Here is a 19,921-nt window from a genome sequence, read left to right on the forward strand (position 1 = left end):
TATAAAAGTGTATTGTATAGTTGAACTTTTTCTTGTATTTCCCTTTATTGTACTTTGCCATGTAATTTTCGTAAAGTTTAGCTGCATTGTCCAAGTCGTACAATTCTGACGTATTTAGTTCCTTTTTTCGTTGGCTTCCCAAATATTCGGCGTCTTGCTTATTACTGACATTGTAATCTACAAAATATCTATTTTAAACTGGATGATGCACACGACTTTACCTGCGTGGGTTTTGGTTTTATTAAAAATCCCGTGGGAAGTCTTAGATTTTCCGTACCTACCTAATAATATTGTCATGCCGGGATGCAGACATCATATAGCCTATGTCGTTCTATACCACATTACGTCCAATAAGTCAAACATTGGCACCTATTCTAAGCACAACCTAATTTTAGAGTATTCGCACCCTCTTCTTACTATTGTAATATGAAAAGGACAGAAGCAGTTTGACATTTCTAAATTTAATTTTTAGATGGTAAAACCCGTGATTTTAGCACGCACTCGCGAACCTACTGTTTAAATTGGTATTGTGCACTAAAATTTAGAGTCTTTAAATGTGAAAGTCATGTTCCGTTCCTTTTTTAGCATTAGTAAAAAGAAAAGGATGCAAATACTCTAAATTTAGTTTTGAGAGAGACTAGAGAATCGGGGCCTCTAGAATAGAGCTAAAGTTTTCCTAAACAAATGCATTTTTATAGAGTACCTACTAAGCCAGATTATCGTATTAATTATCATGGTAAACCTAACGCTTTTTATTTCATTATTACACACTACACTGCTAGGTATAGTCCACGACAGGTCGAGATACCGATCGGGGAGGGAACTCCCGCACGTCCACACAGCCCCCGCACTAACCCGGTGCGGGCGAGCGCGGGTGACCTGCGAATGTGCGGGGCGTCTCCCCGCCTCATACACCGATTGTCATCTCAACCTGTCGCAGATTATAGGTACGGTATTTTCGGGTTGGCCTCAAATCTGGCGCTATGCTCCTTTAAAAGTAGATTTTAAAAAGCGAATAAGCATTGTTTATTCATACTGAACAAACCATGTTAGGTATACATTTAAGTACTTACAAGGTTTAACGTTAACAGCATAACGTTCCTCAATTTCTCTCGGATCTAAATCTGCATACTGGTTTAATATAAAGAACGTTTTGCGCTCCTTTGTGACCTCATTAAGTTCGCCGACAATATTTAAATTTTTAACAAAAGCTTTTAGACGACTTTTTTCTTCTGCTGCACTTTTGTATACTTTGTTATACTTTTCTTTGAAAACATCAAATACGTCCGTGGAGTTTTCGTCTGTATAATAAGTAGCGCGGGCTATTTTGAATACAAAACACCATATTAGAGATATTGATGGTAACATTGTTTACACTTATATATCTAGTCCTTTTTTATTTCGAGAATTGTTTGCTTTATCAACTCGACTCGTTATTAACCGTGTAATCAATTAATACACCGTAAGGAAATTAGTTTACTTACATAGTGTTTCACCTTTTCTGATGATAGCAGAGCGCAAAGTGATATTTTTGTGCAAAATATTAGTTTTCAGTTCAGCCCGGAAAAGTCAGTATTTTCTAATGAACATGAAGGTACTAGATTAGGTATTAGACAGGTATTAGATTAGGTTAGCTATAAGTTTTATTATATAATAATGTAATTTTTTTCCTTTTTAAGACCTCTTATAAAAACGATATAAATATGTATCAAAAATATCCAGATTTTCGTTTTTGGAAGTCGGTTAAAAAGTATAATTTTTAAGTGAAGGAAGAGAACAAGTTTACCCGGTTAGTGACAAGAACTTTATCGTCTATCAAGTACATCTTTACGTCACTACTCGAAGCAACAACTCATCTCAACAGTGTCGTTGAATTTTGCAATTTTTCCAGCGCAAATTCCGTTCTAAAGAATATTGCGATGGACGGTTGCTACTGTCTTCGCCTGCGAAAGTCACGTACCAGGGACATGGACGATAAAGAAACGTTTATAGCTGTGGAGTACTCGACTGACGTAACATTTTCCTGGATAGTAAATTTGTCCCCTTCTTATTAATTACGGGTGATATTTATTTGTTTTGGCATACTTTTTCGCTGGAGTGAGATGCTAACACAAATAAGTACCTAATACTACTTAAATCAACATGATCAACTCATCGCTGGCTCACTACTGAGCACGGGTCTCCTCTCAGGATGAGAAGGGTTCATTAGGGAACATTATGGATAGCTCTCAGGCATGCAGGTTCCTCATGATATTTTCCTTAAAACGCACATAGCTCTAAAAAAGTTGTAGGTGCGTAACTGGGATCAACACAGTCTCACTTTCTGTGAAAAAACCCTGTGAAAAGGAAAATAATAATTTCGGCAAATGAAAATGGTTTAAAAGTAGCAATAATGCGCATAATATTTACAACTTAATCAATTTAATTTACTGAGTTCACAAACTATTCATCAAAACAGTAACATGCTAAACAGATGTTTATAATTATTGTTCACTCAATGGTCAGAATATTGAGCGCTCCAACTTCTGCGTCAACATAACAGTTTGATATAGTTGGTTGTTTGTTGAGCTGTTGGTTCAAGTTTACTAAGCAGTATTATCAACGTTTACCTATAATTTACTTCATTCGATAACACTAACAATAACTTAAACTCAAAGTAAATCTTTGAAGATAATATGTAGGTATTATGAAGTTTGATAGCACTGAAGTATAAAGTTACGGAGATTAATTTATGCTCATTAAAACTTTAAATTCGGGTAATCTAGTAATCTAATCCGATCTTGTCTAAACTTTTAAGATGATAACACTGATTGATTCAAGTGTGAAAGCCTTTGTAATTAAAAGCTCTTTTGAATTATCAAATATAGGTAGGTATATACGTATAAGGTATCATCTTTGAAATAAAACTAATAAAACAGTTGCTTTCTCCATGCGCATTCAATAACTGTTAAGCAACTTTAGGTCGTCAGTTGAACCTGAACCAATTTTGCTAGATACAGTTTTTTTTAAACTAAAACCAAATTAAATGCAATAAAAATTATATACATAATAATAGATGTGAAAATTCGGAACTTTATTTATTACTCCTTCACGCTATAATAACGAAACCGATTTGGCTGGGAATGGAGATAATACATTATACCCCTTTTTTTTCTTGTGAGGAAAATCCATCATGGATACCACCAGTAAAAAAACCCTGAAATCATTTTTGGTATTTCTATCAAGTGAAGTTTTTTCGTTTCGTTTTTTTCTAGGTAAGTAGTGTTTCATTCTAAATTATTAATTCCTAATTCCCATGGATTTGATGCATGGATAGCACCGAAATCAAAGTCAAATACAAAATATGTCATCAATAAAAACATTGTTCAAAAGAGATAAAAATATAGGTAAGTATCCCATATCAAAGTTCGAAACGATTACTACCGTATACGGGCACAACTTTTGTTTCCACCTACAATTCAACTAAAACTAGTTCGTGACTTTTTATGACAGTTTTTATTGTGTGTCCTGAAGTTTCTCTAACAATTCGACATTAAAAATATCTTAGAAACACATTTCATTTTTATCGTTAGGCAAGTACCTAGCCACTACTTTGTTTTTCGGGGGTGGTATGGCCTAGTACGCAACGACTCATAGAAAAAGAATTTAACAATTTTACCACAGCAGCCCAAGCTTAACTATAGTGCGACTACGGTTTCTCGTGACTTTTGTATTGTTAAAACGTGCCAAAACCGGGAAGATACCTAAGACTGACTGTGCTAAGCCTGCCGTACCTTCGCCACATCAACCCCAAAAAATATAATCACGATGAAAATATTAAATAAAAAATAATTTAACGGTAGCGAGTTTTATTGAATTATTTGTGGAAATGATTATTATTACCGAGCGACAAGATATTATAACATTTTCCTCAAGACTTTAAATGAAATGCTCGCTCGAACGTGTCCAAAATTATTACTGTTTACGTATTTTCCTCTTCTCGCGTTAACAGCTCATGTATATAATAGCCATATTTATGAAAATGAAAATCACACAGTCTTGTATAAAAATAACCTTTAATTAAAAAACCGGTCAAATGCGAGTCGAACTCGCACGCAAAGGGTTCCGTACCATCGTACAAAACAATATAACATGTCATACTTAAATTTTTTTCTTTTGTATGGCGGTCATTTTGAAATTTGTTATCTTGATTTGTTGGGTTCCGTAACCAAAGGTTGCCAACGAGACCCTATTACTAAGCCTCTCCTGTCCGTCCGTCCGTCCATCCGTCGCGTCTGTCTGTCAGCGGGTTGTATCTCGTGAACCGTATTAAGTAGAGAGTTTAAATTTTAACAGAATGTGTATTTTTATTGCTGCTGTAACAACGAATTATAATAATTTCAAAATGGCTGCCATGAAAAAAAATGTTACGATGGTTAAATTATAAAACAAATTTAACTTACAAAATTAACAGAGGAAATACAAAACTGTGATCGTAAATATAGTTACATATTATTTTAACGTTGAAGTCTGCATAGTTAAGAAGGCCTACATTCGCTTAAAGTAAGAGTAGGTAGTACTTAGGTATAATTTATGATGGCGTTAAAATAATTTAAACATTTTCCAATAATTATTCGTTGAGCCATAAAATACGTACCCACGTATCTAAAGCATAATATTTTCATGTCAATTATTCCATCAAGTGTATCTGTAGTGTAAGTGTAGTAGTAAGTGTAAATGTATATATAAAAGGAAAAGCTGACTGATTGACTGATCTATCAAGCACAGCTCAAACTACAGAACGAATCAGGCTGAAATTTGGCATGCAGATAGCTATTGTGACGTAGACATCCGCTGAGAAAAGATTTCTGAAAATTCAACCCCTAAGAGGGTAAAATAGGGGTTGAATTTGTGTAGGAAATTTCGTCCACGAAGTCGTGGGACTCTGTTTGAAATAAACTGAATCTAAGTATAACTAATAATAATTAATTATTAGTATAGTATGGTTCTTATATCTATTTATTTTGTTTACTCTTATCTTAACCATAGTGGCACACGAGTAGATATATAGACCAGAGGGGAAGCTTCATACTAGCGGCTGGCTGTAGGTTCACTCACTCTAGCGCAGCTCACGCACACCACGACGTGTCACGGACGCCCCGTTTGCCGCCAAACTGGGCGCACGGAGCGAGCGTCCGTGGCACGTTGTGGTGTGCGTGAGCTAGTGTGAAGCTTCCCCTCTGGTCTATAATATCTACTCGTGTGATAGTGGCATCAATTGGATTAACAAACTTATCCATTAGATACCTACTACTTTACTACGCTTTTGTTTTATCTCATTATTTTACCCGAAGTCTTGTTGGAAAGTAGGTACCTACCACAAATAATTCGTATACTTAGTACATTATTATACCGAAACAGAGCGACATTCTTATGTCGCGTAATACAAATTTACAGCATTTGATGAGATTTTTATGACATTTTTACGAGAGACTCCATAATTTGCATAGGTACTTTGGTAAATTAAAGTATCTACGAGTATTAACTTGATATTTAACTTGATATTTAATAAACGCACAAATTATCTCTTATTTTAAATAATATATAATATAACTTTATTTGCAAAAAAGATTTGACACATAAGACTTTGACCACTGTATGACAAGTAGATAAATCAATAAGAATATATTATTTCAAAAAGTGTATGTTCATTTTTGCGTAGTATTCCGCGCAAATGCTTTTACTGTAAATGCTATTGTGTCATTAGCGATCCCTTGCGGCTTCCTCCTGAAAATATATCTAAATCCTCTTTATTCCCTATCTCGTGGGAATTTCAAAAAACCCGCCGTTATCCCTTGTCGACATTATAAAGGGAACCAACCTAGCGTTCTAGGTCCAATGATTTGGGTTAGGCGTCGACAGGTCAGTCAGTGACTAGGAGCTCCTTTTTATTTGCTCCGAAAAGGAGGAGGTTTTTGATTCATCCCGTGTTTTACATATTTAAGTATCTATATTATGATGATTGTTTCTTTTTATCACTTTTTTTGTCAGAAAACTATAAGTATTTATGCAACAATAAGGCAATAAATGTCGTATGCCATAAATAATCGTAATATTTATTTGTATTTATTGTACAAATCGAACTCCACTGGCTAACGTCTGTCTTTCAGACGGTTATATTGAAGTTAGCAGTTTTTGTTAAGTTCACCCCTCAATCCATTATTAGTCGTCGCCATAATTATCTCGAGTAGCCGCAGTAGGATTAACTTACTCCACTATTATTAGGTACGTACCTATTGATCTTCTATTATTCTGCGACTAGATGATACCCGCGACTTCGTCAACGGGCACGTCATTAGGTTAGGTATTAAAGGGACCAAAACAAACCACCAAAATATTTAAACTTGAATCGTTTAGATTACTTAGAACAATGTAATGGACGCTGTAAATACTTGCCGTGGCTCACAGAGAGACAATTTGCGGACAAATGACAAGGCGTCCATTGCGGTTACAAGATGGATTCAGAATTGCTTTTAGTACCACTACCCTTTCCTCTCCTTTGAGACCCTGTTTATATTATGGGTTTCGGCACAATACATTACGCCTTTAATAGATTTTTGGTTCATTTTGCAAATAGGAAAAATAACCAGACGAAGAACATCAAGTACTTAAGTAATGACTGACACTCAAAACTACGCGATATCGCATTGTCAACAAAAACTTCCGACGAGATCCACAAGTGGGAAGGTATCTAGGTATAATGTTCGCAAAACTGTTCATTAGAGTAGCAAGACGTTTTACGGGCTTCGATTAAAGCTAATTATCTAAGTTTGTGGATATAATAAGTTACATACCTCAATTATAATCTTTAAAAAAATCTAGAAAATAAACCAAGTAAAAAAAATGGTATTTACTCAGCAGGGGACAGATGTGAAAACTGAAAACTATGAAATAACAATGAGGTACTTTTTGGATTATCAAATTCTAAAAGTAACTTTAGTATCTTACATTTTATAGTTTGTCAATTAAAACCATTAACATTAGCTTAGATTTCACATCAATCGGCCCTCTGAACACTATTAACATTAACATGTCGGTGATGCAACCTTCAAAATCGTCCAACCAGCTTAAAGAAGTTTTCACTTCAATTTACTAGATACTCAAATATACCTGCGTCTCATTTGGGCAGCCCTACTTTATAATGTACTAGCTGATCCCCGCGGCTTCGCCCGCGTAGATTTAGGTTTTTAAAGATCCCGTATAGCCTATGTCACTCAGGAATAATGTAGCTTTCTACTGGTGAAAGAATTTTTAAAATCGGTTCAGTAGTCTAAAGATTACCCCCTACAAACAAACTTAACGACATTACCTCTTTATATAATACAACGGGCCGTGCAGCAGAAATCGTAATATTTTAATTTCGCCATAACTTCAAAACCAAACGTCCAATTTTAATCATTCAAAGACCAAATATTATCTCCATAAACTGTTCTTAGTGATGAAATCATTTATTTTGATAAGGATTAATAGCATGAGTAAAATAAATGCGTTTAAATGTAGTCCAAAAAAATTCAAGATTTTTAAATAAAAAAATGGTTGCTGTGCCTCACTCGACATAGATGGGTATAGTGTGTCGCGGACTTTTTTGTAGATATTTATAAGATCTACAATTAATTAGAACATTTTATGGTTCTATCTTTTATAGTTTAGGCAGCGTACGCAAAATAAGTAACTTTTCTGGTTGATTTTTTACACCTTGTGTCCGAAAAACCCAAATATCTTACGGAACCCTATTTTTTTCCAAAATAAAATATAGCCTATGTTACTCGTGGATAATGTAGCTTTCGAATGGTGAAAGAATTTTTAAAATCGGTCCAGTAGTTTTTGAGCCTATTCAGTACAAACAAACAAACAAACAAACAAAGTTTTCCTCTTTATAATATTAGTGTAGATAATGGGCTCCAGTCTCTACATTTAGGTATTTTTTACTGCAGAACGATCCAGCCAACTAGATTGCATTACACCCTACTGAGTTTTTAGAGAAATTGTCTAGTACATTTTGTAAGTAATTTAATAGAACTCAACTCTCTTCATGCCTTAACTTCCAATGAAATTGTTAAAGTCGAAGTACGCTCTATAGATCACCCTAATTAATCCAATTTAACTGAGTAAAATAAATGTAAGTATCTGGGCGGTACAGCAAAAGCATCAAAGCATCAGCAAAGTGTCAAAAGTACTGTTTTAGTTAACACAGCTGAGTTAACACAGTGCTCAGTAAAACCGACTGTGGTTTTTGTGGCACTGAATGTAGCAGGAATAATATTTTATAAGTTTAATCATAATAAATAAATAATAAAAAATAGTTCTTATTTTAAGAATTCTTATATAATGAACCGTACTTTTGACATGACAGTTGACCCATAGAGTTAAAATGGCGTGTGAGGAATCATTTTGTAAGGACTCCGTTGTATCGTAATCAGTATAACACTTGGCATAGCTTAAAAGTCGCACCAGAAAAATTCACACAAACGATCACATCTGAAAATTAGACTGCATGCCTCTTACTAAGAAAACTTATTGAAAACTTAACTTAGGATAAGCAAAATAAATTTCCTATTTTATAAAATGTCGGCTTTAATATAAAAATTATTTAATTTCAAGCAAGAAGCTTTTATCTTCATAAGAGGTTTGCTAAAAATATAGTTATCAGATATCTTTATTATTTTCCTTAACAGCTAATGTTACTACTATTAAGGAAAGTGTTAAGGGAGTGATCAACGTCAATTAAATTTTAAACTTCTCTTAAAGTAAGGACGATATTTGATCGTTTATTCCCACGCCTCGTTTGTGGAAAAGTATGAAAGTCATCAGTTAACTTTAATTTTACCGCTATTATGAAAAGTCATAAAGACATGATCAATGTCAGTAAAATTTAAGAATTATATATATTTCTTTGTATGTTGTGTCTACTTAGGTGATAAGATAATTTAGGTATTTACCTATTCTATTTCATTCGTTACTTAGCTTATTCCCACGACTTTCCGCTTGAAACACACAAATTTCAAACCCCTATTTTACCCCATTAGGGCATGTCTTTTTTTATAATAGAACTAGCGAGCAAACCAGCAGGCGGATGTTAAGTGATTAAGTACCGCCGCCCATGAACATTTGCAGCACCAGAGGCACCACCGATGCGTCCGCCGGCCATAATATCTAATAATAATGATGCCTACGTCATAATTGCTATCTGCATGCCAATTTTAGCCCGATCCGTGCCCAGTAGTTTGGATGTGCGTTGATAGATCAGTCAGTCAGTTTTCCTTTTATGTATATAGAAGAAGAAGATTTCCATATTATATTGGTCATTATAAATATGTACAGTATAAAATTTCCTTAACAGTAATCGGATAAAAATACTATATTTACAGTAATGTTACAAAAGAAGAAGTTTGTAAGTTTGGATGTAGAAGGTAATCTCCGAAACTACCCATCCGTTTTCAAAAATTATTTCATTGATTCCAAAAGACTAAGGGATATAAATTATATATCCTTACGTCTCACGGGCAAAGTCGCAGGCAAAAACTTTATAAATATTCTATTCTATTCTTTAACTTATATTTTATAAACATTCTTTAATGACTTATTATTTTTAATATCATTAAAATGTAGAATACATCTAGTACCTACACCTAGTTTATTAACGTACGAGCCAAACTTTAAACTGTTGAAGTGGCAACAGTGAAGTTTTGGAACTTTGAAATTTATGCTTTCTGTGGTACAATATAAATTATACTTGTAAAATATTATTTTGGAACAAACACGTGGGAAGCGCGATATTCTTAACTGATTTCAAAAAAAGGTATATAATTTCTCAAATCAAGTACCTAAGTATAAACTTAAACACACAATTAATAACATAGGTAAATACAACATACAAAATCATCTCGGAATAGTTACAAGTTAGAGTGTAAAGGTGCTGATCTCTACCAAGCAACATATTATATTCAAGTTTTTATTAGGCACTGTGTATTTTTTACTGAGTATTGATTACCAACCATAATTATTATTATTCTTGTATTTAAGCATCGAAATATTATATCTTAACCAAAATCACTTCGCAAATCGCATTGTAGAAGCCACATGTTTAAGAGGATACCTACTCTTGTCAGAGTGAAAGAAAATTGTTTTGGGTGGCAGGATCAGCCCATGTAGCGCAGGTATGCAATCAATACTCTGCCGCCCTCTAATAGGGAAGCGATCAAATTAATGGTATACGTACACTTATGTATTCAACAGTGATTGGAAATTTAGGAGCAAAACGTGCATATTCGGGTGCAATTAATGGTCATAATAACACGAGCGCAGGGTTTTTGAGGGCGCGGCGAGAGATGCCTGCAGCTCTTTGGACTTTAGAGGCGTCGCGAGCGGCGCTGGCTAGGACCATGCGTCCGCACTCCACACACCCTGCATCACAGTTAAAGCCTATTACAGAGTTTATGTAGTGTTGCGTGGTGGTGGTACATATTGATTGCTTGGTTGCTTGATTTTCCTTCATGTGTAGTGTTTTCAGCAGTGATTGGAAATTTGGGAGCAAAAGGTGCATAGTCGGGTGCAAATGATCGGTCATAATAACACGGGCGCAGGGTTTTTGAGGGCGCCGCGAGGGACGCATGCAGCTCTTTGGTCTTTGGAGGCGTCGCGAGCGGCGGTTGGCGGCGGCTAAGACCAGTAAGAGCATGCGTTCGCACACTCTGCACCACAGGTAAAGCTGACACTATTAGAGAGTTAGTGTAGTGTTGCGTGGTGATGGTGCATACCACTTGCTTGGTTGCTTGCTTTTCCTACATGTGTAGGCACGGCTACATCACAGATTTATATAGTTTAGCGGATTAGCTTAGATACATCTTTTCACTAAGACATTCAACGATCAAAATGGAAACGTACACTTAGGTTTTCAGCAGTGATTGGAAATTTGGGAGCAAAAGGTGAGTGCAAATGGTCGGTCATAATAACACGGGCGCAGAGTTTTTGAGGGCGCCACGAAAGACGCATGCAGCTCTTTAGACTTTGCAGGCGTCGCGGGCGGCGGCCGGCGGCGGCTAAGACGACTAAGACCATGCGTCAGCATACCCTGTACCACAGGTAAAGCCGACAATATTAGAGAGTTTTTGTGTAGTGTTGCGTGGTGGTGGTGCCTATGACTTCCTTGGTTGCTTGATTTTCTTAACGGCTACAGCACAGATTTATATAGTTTAGCGGATTATTAGCTTACATCTTTTAACTAAGATATTCAAAAATCTTTAGAGAATATTATACTATTCACACTTAGAAGTATTGCGACATTCATTTCTGAAACTCAATGCATAAAGCCGCTGTACGAAGACACAATAAGCTCAATGTCCGCGGGTAAATAATACAGAGAGTGACAAACGCCTTCTCTTTATTCCGGGTCACCCTTGAACCGAATAAATTGCAAGCAATTTTCGGGCTCGTTTGCCACGCTCCGGGACGCCAATGATACGCTTCTCAAACTTGTGCGCTTCATCTCAATTTGGAGATATGTGTCGTAAAAACCGTTGCTCGCTAAAATGTATTGACATTTCGACAAAATACGCGAACGGAAAGCTCCTCGAATTATATATCAATAATGTTCCATGGCTTCGAGACACCCAAGGAAAGTGGAGTATCCTAGTCACACAGCGGTACCCACGAGAAGGGAAAAGGAACAAGTCAAGGAAGTGGTCAAGTGCGAACTGGCAGACTTCATACCCTTTGGATAACATTATGGAGAACTCTCTGGCATGCAGGTTTCCTCGCGATGTCTGCCTTCACTGCTAAAGCAAGTGATATAAACGCACTTAGATCTGAAAAGTTAGAGGCGTGTGCCCGGGATCGAGCCGGACCGCTGAATACGATGTCGATTGCCACTTATAAGACAGAATCTATATCCACAACTAGTTAAATAATACAATTATTCGTCTCGTCTGCTCTGGAGCAAGCGAAATACTTTTAATTTACTCGATTACATTCAGCTACACCGATGACGTCTGAAGGACACGAGTTTTTGTTGGAAACTAGTTAGGAGCAAATTGGAGTTTTTCTTTTATACGACTTCTCTTTTGCTGCCATAGAAATATTTTTACAACTTTTTTTGCTATGTAATTAGGACAGACATGTGTTTTATTCAACAGATTTTGAAGTTAGTTCATATTAAAATTGGGTAATTAAGTATCCCTTCTACCAGAGATAATTTATTAACAAGTAAATTATCTCTGCTCCTACGTAAGTTAGGTATATTAATTATTATCATTAATTCACTAACAATTTGCACACCAGTAGATACGTGATAAAATATGTAAGGTGACTTAATTAATATAAAACTATAGCTTATACCCGCGACTTTGTCCGAGTGGACTACACCAGTCCCTTATTTTATGTCCTCAGGGGTTGGATTTTCAAAAATTCTTTCTTAGCGGAGTGTACGTCATATTTAATAGCTTTCTGCGTGTCAAATTTCAACCCGATCCATCCAGTAGTTTGAGCTGTGCGTTGATAGATCAGTCAGTCAGTCAATCACCTTTTCCTTTTTTAGATTAAGACCTAGGTCCCTACTTCTCTACCTGCCTACATTCTAGCAAATAAACCATTATTAATATTATTTATTTATTATTCAAATCTAAATGTTGCCTGGTGGAGATTTCTCTGAGCAATATGGCCGCCTTTGCATACAATTGTTTTGAGTTTCTATACTCTTTGTTTTGTCTTGGTCTATCTATCTATCTAAATGTAATATGATAGTCTGTACCTACATGAGTCTGAGAACAGACTGTGCATGGTGCATCACGCAAAACAACTGAACTTTCATAGTTCAAATAAATTTAATGGTAGATATTTAATATTTTGAAGGCGGATTTGATTGCTGCCTCAACACGTAGAAAAGACGGACTGCTAGTCGGATCAAACCTCAAGCCAACATACAATCGGGGTGTAATTGGAATCTTATCAATATTATCTGATTATCTACTCTACTATACTATTGACTACTATTCTACAGCTGTCTGAAGGGCACGCATTTCTACCTTTTCGGAGTTATGTGCGTTTTAAGCAATTAAATATCACTTACTTTATCGGTGAAGGAAAACATTGTAATGAAATCTGCATGCCTGTATTATAATAATGTTCTCAAGGAGTGTGAAGTCTGCCTATCCGCATTTGGCCAGCCAGCGTGGTGGATTATGCCCTAAAGCCTTCTCATTCTGAGACGAGACCCGTTCTCAGAAGTGAGCCGGCGATGGGTTGAACATAAAGGAGGCAGCGATCAAACAACCAAAAAATTCAATTTCAATTTTTAATTTGCTTAATTGTTTACAAAAAATGACTTTTACAAATTTACTCCTTAAAAATAACTCCCAATATTATGCTAGTTAACAATATGAGATCCTGCCAAATGAGTGCTTAGACACTTGTGTTACGAGTGTCGTCGCCTTCCAATACAACAAAAATACAAGCAACATTTATTGCAATGAATCCTTTATACTTGATTATCTACAACAGGAAAAACTCCTAACATGTTAATTTAGAATCCGAGATAATCAACGCGGGTTCGCCGTCTTCAGGATTCGAGACAAAGACGACGTAAACTTATCGCGTGTTCTCGTTAGCAGCTCACGAGCCTCCTGAATACGTAAAATGTGTCATTCATGATTAACCAACCCTTCGGTACGTGGTTTTTGACAAAACATTGTCTTGAGGTAAAAGTTTTGTCGAGATTACGTAATGCTACTCGATAACAAATAACGTGACTAATTCATGTCGGCTTGGTATTCAATAATGTTTTATCAGCTACTCTAAAATTATCTTATATCACCTGATGCCCGCGACTTCTACCGCGTGGATTTAGGTTCTAAAATCCCGTGGAACTTTTTGATTATCGGGGATAAAAAGTAGCCTATGTCACTCGATGTCACTTTCCAGATCCTTATCTGGGGCTAACTATATCCATGTAAGAAATCATGTCGTCGTGGCTTTGTTGTGGCGTGATTAAAGGACAAACCAACACACTTTCGCATAAATAGTCCTGCTCTGCAGTAGGGGCATTTTTGGGCTAGTTACAACCCTAGAGGAAAATAAGCGATACATATTATTTAGTATTCTCGTACCGATTAGGATCATGTATTTTATACAATTGCCACTCCTCTTGCAGGTAAGCTTACATCTAAAGATAATATTCTGTCCCAAATATAGAGAGTAGTGAAGGAAAATAGATTTACTTCAGTAGGATTGAAATAATAATAAGTATTTCATCTACAATAAACAGATCAATAAAAGCTAATCTCACCCCATTCGCAGCTAAAACCTCGGCTCTTGACTTTGCAAAGTTCCCCGGAGCTGTGGGTAGGTGGAGTGCAGTTGGCGGAAAATAAATCCGTGTCAAACGACTTTCAGCCGAGCACAAGTTGTAAACGCCGGGGGCACTCAAAACTCGACCGAGTTATGGTATCCTTTTCGTTTCCACTTTACGCCTTCTGTGTTTGTATCTAAGTATGTAGCTTACTGTCCTCTGTTTAATATACAGGGTGTAACCAGAACGCTGGCAAAAACGAAGATACCACAAAAAAAACGCAAAAGAAAAAAAAAATCCTGTTGTAAAATTTCACGATATAAAACATCTGACTGACTCTAGAGGTCAACGAATGGTTCCGTAAGTAAATCACTAGGAGTCAATGGCCGCGTCGTAGGCGGGGCATTGACCCGAGTTTTGCACGCTATACATTGCGGGTTTGAAAAATACTAAATCACTAAAACTACAAACGAGGCAAATGGTGGTTATTGGTATTGGATATTGTTTAGGTAGTTTTTGCTAGCGTTCTGGTTACACCCTGTGTGTGTGTTAGTGTGTGTGTTTGTTGTAATCCCCATTACTGATGATCTTGATCTCATTCCATTTCTTGCTAAGTATATATAAATAAATAAATAATCCGTTAAGTCTATTTAGTTAAGTTGGAAATTGAGTGACAAAATTCTCGATTAATTATTCTATTATACAATGTTTGAAAATAAAGGAAAAATTCTTGAATGTAGAAATAGGGAAAAAATCGCGAGTTATGGCATTGTTGAAATTGTGACAGATCACACCCGCAAAGCTTACTTCACGCCCAAGAAAACCGCGTCCTCACAAATTACTGCCGCCCTGACAAATGTCCGAGTTGATGTCCCGCAATTTATTTGGCTCTATTAATGTGAGGTCCTGTAGACTGTAGTAACGGTGTAGCTGAAAACGCGACGAAATGCGTAGAGGTGACGGCAAAATATTTGTATGAGTAATGACTTGAGGGCTTGGTAATAACTCTCTTTGGTTCCAAAAAATTATATATAATTTAGACTTCTAACTTAGCGATCGTCGGATATTTTGGTAGGTGCCTAGAGAGAGTTGAATTAAACGTGTATGCACGTAGATTGTGCAATAGCATAGCGCTTTTGTACAAATCAAATTAAATTGTCTCTTAAATAGTGAATTTTATGGTTCTACTAGTTTATGCTCGCGACTTCGTTCGCGTGGACTACACAAATTTCAAACCTCTATTTTACCCTCTTAGGGATTGAATTTTCAAAAATCCTTTCTTAGCGGATGTCTACGTCATAACCAGCTATCTGCATGCCAATTTCAGCCCGATCCGTCCAGTAGTTTGAGCTGTGCGTTGATAGATCAGAAGAATTATAAGATCTTATATACTTAAAACTTTTTTTTGATAATTTAAAACCACATTTAATTGGTGAATGTAAAATTGAGGTAGTGATATTCTCTCGCAGCGTCGTATTTGAAGAGGTCACACCATTGATTGATGGTATCTCTATTAATCACATAACTATAGGAATTTTCTTTTTTTTTTAATCTGATATTTTAAGGATTTTTTGTAACAATGCGTACAAACTAAATCAAAATCAAACTATTATTAAATATAAAAACTATACAATTTGGAGAGAATTATTAATAAATTCATAAACTTTAATTTGCCGAAATGCTCAAAGGTTTGCTAAATATACCGTTGAGACGATAATAGATAGCGGTAAACTACCTATCAGATCTTTTACATGGGTAGGTATAGCTAGATAAAAATTTGATATCTATTACGATTTGGTATTTGCTTCAACTCTCGGCTGGACATAGGTTTTTTGTAAGACACACGCCGCGGGCTTGCGTTGCCTCTATCCAGAGTAGCTCCCGGCTACTCGTTTTATGACGTTTATAGGGGTCTGCCGACCCTGTGCCGTCTGGTGTGAGGTCACCATTCCAGAATCTTGGAACCCCAACGTCTATTGGTTCTTCGAACTAATTGCACCACCACTTTGAGCCCACTTCATCTTCACAATTATTCATTGAGCTACTTTTATCAGTTATTCTAGTTTTCCTATTGACCTCCTAATTTTTGATGTGATCACGTAGAGAAACTCCGAGCTAGCCTATTCGAGTTGCTATTCTACCTAGAGAAACCTATGTATTTCTAGGTAGATAGCAAACTAAATTAATTAGTCTGACCCTAATACCGAATACACCTCATCACCTTAAGGCCCATTCAGTTTTAAAATAAAGGCTGCGTTAATTGCTCGTTTGTTGAATATAGAGATATATTTGTAGCCAACCCTTACCTACAGCCCATTCAAAGCGTCGTCCCGAATTAAATTAATTATTTCCTTGATATAAATAAATGTCAACGTTAACGAAATTTGTAATAGAAAAAGTACGGTAACTGGAAAATGCCATCTCTACGACGTCCTGCAACGGCACTTGCATTATTAGTTTAGTTATATTACTAACTACTAAATGATGCCCGCGACATTGGTGCCTGTGGATTTAGGTTTTTGAAAAATCCCATCATCATCATCTAGGATCAACTCATCACCGGCTCACTAACAGAGCGGGGGGGCGGGGTCCTCCGCGCAGAGTGAGAAGGGTTTTGGCCACAGTCTACCACGCTGGCCATGTGCGGATTGGTAGACTTCACACACTTTTGAGAACATTATGGAACTCTCAGGCATGCATGTTCCTCACGATGTTTTCCTTCACCGTTTAAAGCAAGTGATATTTAATTAATTAAAACGCACATAATTCCGAAAGTTGAGGTGCGTGCCCGGGATCAAACCCGCGACCTCCGATTAGAAGGCGGACGTCCTAACCACTAGGCTATCACTGCTTCCCAAGCTTAAAAATCCCATTGGGAAACTTTTGTGATTTTTTTGGATACTAAATACCTACCTAATAGCCTATCCTTTCCTGAGATGCAAGCTATCTCTGTACCTACCCGTCAAAATCGGTCAAAACGGATGACCCGTGAAAACTATCAGAGAGACAAAGAGACAGACAGATAGACAGGACAGACACACTTTTGCATTTATAATTGTACTAGATGATGTCAGCGACTACGTCTGCGTGGATATAGGTTTTTTAAAATTCCCGCGGGAACTCTGATTTTAGGGGATAAAAGTAGCATATTATGTGTTAAGTGCAGGGTAGCTATCTCCATTCCCAGCCAAATCCGTCCAATAGTTTTTGCGTGTAGTGTATGGATTACAGCTACACATATTATAATACAACGAAGCAATAGTTCGGTTATGCCAGTATTTTCGTATCGGCAAGTAAAAGTCGCGATATACTTATATCTATTTAGATTAAAAAATTCTTGTAGCTGCGATTCAATCTTAGTAATGGTACTGTCTATTCTTATCAAATCTAAGAAAAGACTCTAGTACTTATCAATATATCGTATCGCGAGAACAATATATTTCCTCTCTAATATTGTTGTCATTCCACAAATCCTGTGGAGAAAAGATAGTTTGACAATGTTATTGAAGATGTAAGAAAATACGGGTAACAAACAAAGAAAGAATAAAGTTCCGAGCACAATTTTCGCATTCGCATTTTACTGATAACTAGTTGAAAAGGTCTCTCTACCTATAAAGACAGTTTTGTTTTTTGAGAGCACTTCCATGACAAAAAGAATTAATACAGGTACTTACTTACCTACTTACTTTAGTTAGGTGAACAGTTAACAGAACAATTGAATGATTAATTAAAAACTAACAGCCGCACTCAGAATCGCTAATTGTTACTTAAGAGTTAAAACGAGACAGATTAATTATGTGAGAGATATACTCTGTCTCGTTTTAACTAAACTTAAGTAATGATTAAGCGACTCTGAGTGAGGCAGTGACTAAAGTCGATACTTACTTAGGTATACAAGATAAAGTTTACTGAAACTTGAGAATTTATTTATACCCCTTCATTCACGAGTTGGGTAATCCGTTAAATAATTAATTAAACATTGAAATAACTTACAGCCTTACATTCTGTTAAGAATATAAATTACTAGCGACCCGCCACGGCTTCGCACGGGTAGAATAGAAAATAAAATTTAACAATACAATTGTACAATTTTTTGAAAATAAAAAATAGCCTGTTACTCAAGAATAATGTAGCTTTCTACTGGTGAAAGAATTTCCAAAATCGGTTTAGTAGTTCCAAAAATTACGCACTAGAAACAAACTTACAAATTTTACCTCTTTAGGTATAATATTAATATGGATAGTATAGATTTACTGCCTAAGAGTATCTTAAGCTCCGATAAACCCACACTTGATAACACCATCACTCTTAATACTTGAAAATCTTTTACCCTCTATGACTCCTACGCCTATAGCATCTATGTCGTTAGGCTTTATCATTGGTTTAAAATAAATACAGAAATGCATAAATTTATCCATCATAACTACATAACGTGTCCAAAGATCCTATACCCATGTATGTATGAAGAACGAGGGTTATTGCATTAAGCATCCTACTAAGTTGGAACTTCAGTAGGTATCATCAAAACAATAAAGAAATAGCCATCTTATAGAATCTAGGTAAGTCGATTTCAACCTAGAACATTTAGTTTCAAACGCAAGCCTATCCTGCTAATTTTATAAATGCGAAAGTATTGTTTGTCTGATGATTTGTTCTTCTATCACGCTGCAACGGAGCAGCGGATCGACGTAGTTTTTTGCATAGAACCTAGTTAAATACCTACCTAGAGAGTAGAGAGTGATATTCTTGCATAAAAAGGGTATGTTTAGCAAGAGTTATACCGAAAAACTAAATCATGGTTGATTATGCGTAAAATCAACACAAGAAAAACGTATCCTCAACATTAAACGGATTCCTTACAAGAAAACTTCTCACGGACGCGGAACCCTTACCCTTTCTTTGTTGTAAATATCTAGGTATGTCTGACTAAACTTTTCCAACAAACATTCCCTCGAAGTGGGCCCATTAGAAAATGAAGGACTTGGTTGACGGAAAACTAGAACTCGCTAGGTATATCTTACCCAGCGACGTACTAAATTATTTAGACAAATAGTGATAAAATGTTCAAGTAAGTAGAACTCTAACTACCTACCTAGTATCTACTTAATTTTAAATTGGACTTCTCCGATATCCATACTAAACTTGATTTGATTTGCCTAATTTGAACGAAGCTATCTAGAAAAAAAAAGATTCCGACGAATTGAGAACCTCCTCCTTTTTTAAAGTCAGTTAAAAAGAGTTGAATCTTTATTACTAATCACAGGTAAGGTTCTTCAACTTATCACAGGTTTAAGCAATTTTGACAATAAACGTTTTAGATTAGTGGGCATTTTATTCAAGTCGATATTGTCACAATCATTTCTTTGATGAAACCTCTATATTTCTAAAGATAATATTCCGAACACATTCTTTATTAGGGCCCGCACGAGCGGATGATTTTCGACCCCTCTGGGTCTTTTGTCCTTTAGTCCATTCTCCATAGCTTGATTAAGGCCTTTGTGGTTGGACGTACTATAATCTAAAGACGTCAAAAACAATGTTCTTACATAGGTATAGGTATGTTACCAAAATCGACAGTACATTTTTAGTTGTTAGTGTAAA

General features: G+C 36.1%; 1 protein-coding gene and 1 long non-coding RNA gene across 2 annotated transcripts in view; both read left to right on the forward strand.

The window, feature by feature from the left end:
• LOC138403170 (uncharacterized) overlaps window positions 1-19,921 on the forward strand; it is a 410,491-nt gene that overhangs the window by 169,573 nt on the left and 220,997 nt on the right. The gene's annotated exons all lie outside the window — the stretch shown is intronic.
• Window positions 8,263-19,921, forward strand: part of LOC117987479 (thyroid peroxidase) — a 178,836-nt gene continuing 167,177 nt past the window's right edge. The window contains exon 1 of the mRNA XM_069502518.1: window positions 8,263-8,274. The gene's annotated coding sequence lies outside the window, so the exon portion shown is untranslated. The remainder of the gene's footprint in view (window positions 8,275-19,921) is intronic.

This window comes from Maniola hyperantus, chromosome 13, assembly GCF_902806685.2.
Source record: "Maniola hyperantus chromosome 13, iAphHyp1.2, whole genome shotgun sequence".
In the NCBI taxonomy this organism is placed as follows: domain Eukaryota; kingdom Metazoa; phylum Arthropoda; class Insecta; order Lepidoptera; family Nymphalidae; genus Maniola; species Maniola hyperantus.